At 38.8% G+C, this 5473-nt stretch overlaps 1 protein-coding gene across 2 annotated transcripts in view; it reads right to left on the bottom strand.

The window, feature by feature from the left end:
• LOC106873101 (protein shank) overlaps positions 1-5473 on the bottom strand; it is a 152164-nt gene that overhangs the window by 38056 nt on the left and 108635 nt on the right. The gene's annotated exons all lie outside the window — the stretch shown is intronic.

The following is a 5473-nucleotide window of genomic DNA, read 5'->3' as shown; positions in this document are numbered from 1 at the left end:
AAAAAAAAAATGAAAGTGGTGACACTCTCTTGACCCTCTTACTTTTAGAAATGCACTGAACCAATAATTAACCTGCTGGAATTCTGTAACCAATCATACTATTGTCCAGAATTTGTGGTGTAAAATATATAAATATATAATCACATTCTAGTCATATCTGTACAGTCTGTCTGAATGAAATTCACATTGCTATCTGATATGTCATACATCATCATCATCATCAACAACAATAACATTTCAATGTCCACATTTTCCTGCTTGCATGGGTCAAACAGAATTTACAGAGACAAGTTTTCTATGGCTGGATGCCCTTCCAGTCACCAACCTTTACTTGTTTCCAAGCAAGGTAATATTTCCCTATAGCCAGACATGCTTTCACACAATAATTGAAATGAATAATATTAATTTATAACAAAGACACAATATCTGGAGAAAGAGACACAATCATACACACATACAAAGGTGCACTGAAAAGTTCATAAGTTGACTAAAAAGGAGTGATGCTACATTAGTGAAATCTTGCTTGCATTAATTTCAATTAATTTCAACTCTTCTTATTAATAATTGCATTGTTTCTTTCCATGTAAACTCACATCTGATTGTTCAAAGAACACTTAAAAAGTAACTAGTCGTGACTTCTCTTGAAAATGGACAAAATTTGGCATCAGTGGTTACTTAAGTAACTGCAGAAAAATGGGTTTAGTTCCCAATGACATAGTTGCTACATCAGAGGGTGATGCTCCAGCTTTATCAACAATGCAAAAGCGGGTTGCTGAATTTAGGAGGGGAAGGGAGAATCTTGAAGATGACCTAAAGTCTGGACATTCTGCAACTGCCACCACCAAGGAAAACATTGATCGTGTTCACCATATGGTGATGGATGACAGGTGATTGATTATAAATCAAATAGCCAATGCTATTAGTGTATTCTGTGAGAGAGTTGAGAATAGTCTGCACAAAGAACTTTAAATGATGAAGGTTTCAACTTGGTGGGTGCCACATCTTCTGACACCTGATCAAAAGCGCACCAGGCTGATTACATCACAGGAAAATCTGATAATGTTTCAAGCAAGAAAAAGATAAAAGATACCCCTAATAAAACCAGAAAACACTTCGTTCCTAGCATTTCATATGAAATTAGACTTGATGAAAGCAATTTATTAAAGCTTTGGTTAAAGAAGGTGACTTGAATATTAGGGGGGGGGGGAATTTCTTGCTCGTAGGTAGCTATCTTTGATGGATCTAAGATAAGAAACTAAATAAAGGATAACATAGTTATGAATTTACTTCAGTGGCTTAACTGCAGTGTGTGCTGTCAGGACAGCCTTTGAGTTCACCACATCCCTCACCCTTGAGCCCCCAAGCCTATACAACATACCCCAAAGTGCCAACTCCACAAAAAGAATTGCCTAGGGTAGACCACCCCTTCCCTACCCTTCAGCTATGCTAATGGTTTACTAGTGAAAAGTGCCTGGGTAGCATTCATTGAAGTTGTGGAAATCTTTTTGAACAATGGCAAATTTGAGAGTATTGAGACCTGGTGAATAAGTTACTCTTTCTCTTCCACAAACCAGAATGTAATATGAATATGAAAGAGCATTTAGACTATTTCTTTGCTAATTGAGGGTTATTAGTCAAGAGGTAACAGGACAGTTAATCTATGGTAAAAAGATACCAGGGTTGATGGAATATAAATATGATGGTAGACTATTGTTGGGGCCTTATAAGGGGACAAAACAGAGGTAATCAGGTTCAGCAATCCAAGAACAGAAACCTGTTTTCTCAAACAGTTAATTTGCTGGACTAATTTTGTTTTTGTTTATTCTACAACAAGTAAGAATTCGTTAATTGGGTGATGCACTTCCTCCCATAATACAGCATTTTTTGTTATGTGTGTAATTTCAGTGATAATAATACTGTCTTTTGGTGGCTAAATAGTGCATGAGTAACTATATCTTTGTAATAAATATGTCAATTTTTAATAAATTTTCGCAAAAAATATCTAATCTTTATGAATATAAATCTAACGTAGTACCTAAATGTAGGTGAAATGGGCTAGATAAAACAGTTAAAATGACAACACTAGATTTTTTTATATACTATGGAGCTAAAATTTGAAAACATCATCAACATCACTTAATGTCTGTTTTCCATGCTGGCATGGGTTGGATGGCTTGACAGGAACTGGTAAGCCCAGGGACCACACTAGGTCCCATAGTCTGTTTTGACTTAGTTTTTATGCGAATGAATACTGTCCACACCCTCAAATTTGGGTCAGTTTGTCTTCATGACATGTTCTCTCAATCTCACTCATCAAATCCATCTTTGACCTCAATGCCCACCTCTAAGAAACCTCAGAACTGGCCACGGGCCTTTGTCCACGGGCCTTTGTCCACTATCTCCCATTTTAGGCCCCTGAAGGCCCTGATGATCCTAGCTCTCAGCTTGTCCTTTGTGTTGCAGCTGGATTTGTTGGTATCTTGTTCCACCATGCCCCACACAAAGAAGTCAAGGTAGTTGCAGTCAAGTGGGTTGGGAGGCTAAATGTCAGGTACTGTGTGATCAACAAAATTCTCTGTCAGCCAGGCCTGGGTCTTCTGGCTGGTGTGGCAGGGCACAGAGTCTCACTGCCACACATACGACCTCCCTGCAGCTACCTGGTTGATCCAAGGCTTCACCACCTCATCCAGAACCTGGATGTGGCTGTTGATGTTCAGCCTGAGGCTTTCAGGAAAGAAGTGGGGTGGCCTGACATCATTTGGCAGGAATATAGTTGCTTCATCAGCTAGAAATAGCAGCCAGCTCTCTCTCATATTACACCGTACAGATAATGAAGGAATGTACTGAATAATGTAGTTTCTGAGATAACTGACAATGCATCCAACCCATACTAGCAAAGAAAAGTGGAGTGAAAAACGATTGATGATGATGAGTAGCAATTTCAATTTGGATTTTGTATTTTGTTGGGGTTAGGAGTTCAATATGGAATCTATTCAGAGCTTTAGTCAAGTTAAACAATCTGACCTGAATCTATGCTTTACAGGTAAGGTGTGAACTGGACAATGTTAACTGGTGCAGCTCTGTGGTAAGAAGCTTGCTTCCCAACCACATGGTTCCGGGTTCAGTTCCACTGCATGGCACTTTGGGCAAGTGTCTTCTACTAGAGCTCCAAGGCCAACTGCCAACCAAAGTTTTGTGAGTGGATTTGGTACATGGAAACTGAAAGAAGCCCATTGTATGTGTGTGTGTGTGTGTGCGTGTTTGTGTGTGCATGTGTGTGTGTGCATGTGTGTGTGTGTGTGTGTGTGTGTGTGTGTGTGCATGTGTCTGTCTCTCACCACTGCTTGACAACCAGTGCTGGTGTGTTTATGTCTCTATAACTTAGCAGTTCAGTAAAAGAGAGTGATAAAATAAGTAACAAGCTTTAAAAAAAAAATTATACTGGAGTCGAATGCTTGAAGGCGGTACCCCAGCATGGCCACAGTCTAATGACTGAAACATGTAAAAGATTCAATGAGTCCAGTCTCAATAAGGTTCCTTGGAATATAAGTATACTAAGGTAGTGCTTGATCCTGGCCTCATTATTATTATAACTACCTCAAAGACAGAGGATGTAGGGTTGTTTTGCTTTTTCTAAGTTAGTCAGGCTAGTGAGATTTATTTTAAGTTGGTGAGATTGATGCAGTTGATGTCCAGCCTGAATGTGGGTGGAGATGAGATCACAGGCTTTGTACAAAAGTCTAACACAGCACATACAAGGACAAGGTGGTGGTGATAAACCAGGCAACATCTTAGAGTAGTGGTTCTCAATCAGGATCTATATGACCCCTGGGGTCCACATAAGATTTTTGGTAGCAAGTAAAATAGTAAACTGAGGATCCACAGTAGTATTTTAAGGGTTTGCTTTAGATATATTTATTGTAAGAAACAGCTAAGTTCCTTTCTCTAAGTTTTACATATTTAACATATTTCCAGCCACTGAAACATATTCTCTCAGACGACTATTGCAAATGAATGCGTAAAAATAGGAATTTTAAAAGAAATATCAATAAAACTTGTTTTCAGACATCGAAAAGCTACCAGGCTTCACAAGAATAAAATAGTAATCAAGAAGTTTGCTTCCCAACCCCATAGTTCAAGGTTCAGTCCTGCTGTATGGTACCTTGGGCAATTGTCTTCTGCTATAGCCTCAGGCCAACTAAAACCTTGTGAGTGAATTTGGTAGACAGAAACTGAAAGAAGCCTCTCATATATATATATATATCATCATCATCTTCGTCGTCGTTTAACGTCCGCTTTCCATGCTAGCATGGGTTGGACGATTTGACTGAGGACTGGTGGACCAGGAGGCGCCACCAGGCTCCAATCTGATTTGGCAGAGTTTCTACAGCTGGATGCCCTTCCTAACACCACCACTCCGAGAGTGTAGTGGGTGTTTTATGTGCCACTGGCACGAGGACCAATCAGGCGGTACTGGCGACGACTATACATATGTATGTGTATCTTTGTGTTTTTGTGTCTGTGTTTATCTCTTCCCCACCACTGGACAATTGGTGCTGGTGCGCTTACAGCCCCATAACTTAGCAGTTTGGTAAAAGAGACTGATAGAATAAATACCAGGCTTTAAAAGTAATAAGTGCTGGGTTGGTACATTTGACTAAATATTCTTCAAGGCAGTGCCCCATCATGGCTGGAGTTTAATGACTTATACAAGTAAAAGGAAAAAGGGGTCCATACAGAAAAAAACAATGGTTGAGAAACAGTGTCTTAGGGTTACCACCTATAGTGCTGCAGACAAAATATCTTGTGGTAATTAGTCATGATCTTTTATATTTTGAACTGAAATCCTGTTCAAGTTGATTTTGTCTTTCACCCCTCCAGGAAACATTAACATAAGTACCAGTGATTTACCCATGTTGATATAATTGACTGTTCCCTCTCTGAAAATTTGTAGACTTTTTAACTATTATGTTTTATCTTTTACTTGTTTCAGTCATTTGACTGTGGCCACACTGGATCACCACCTTTAAGAGTTTTAGTTGAACAAATCAGCCCCAGGACTTATTTTTTAAAGCCTAGTACTTATTCTATAAATCTCTTTTGCCAAACTACTAAGTAATGGGGACATAACCACACTAACACTGGTTGTCAAGCAGTGGTAGGGGACAAACACGGACACAAAGACACACACACACACACACACATATATATTTATATAAATAAGGATAAGATCGTTAGTTAAAATACGGATCTTATCAGGTGGCCAGCATGGGAATAAAAACCTCAAAGGTAATAATTATTATTAAAATTATAATTAAGGGTATCAAAGACATACCTCCATGCTAGATATAGCAGCCAAAACTTGACTCTAAAACTACATTAAATGAACATTTAATGTGGTTTTAGAGTCAAGTTTTGGCTGCTATATCTAGCATAGAGGTATCTCTGAGATCCCCTTAATTATAATCTTATA

The sequence above is a fragment of the Octopus bimaculoides genome, chromosome 19 (genome assembly GCF_001194135.2).
Source record: "Octopus bimaculoides isolate UCB-OBI-ISO-001 chromosome 19, ASM119413v2, whole genome shotgun sequence".
Taxonomy (NCBI): domain Eukaryota; kingdom Metazoa; phylum Mollusca; class Cephalopoda; order Octopoda; family Octopodidae; genus Octopus; species Octopus bimaculoides.
The sequence above is the reverse complement of the archived record's forward strand: the minus strand, read 5'-3'. Positions and strand labels throughout refer to the sequence as shown.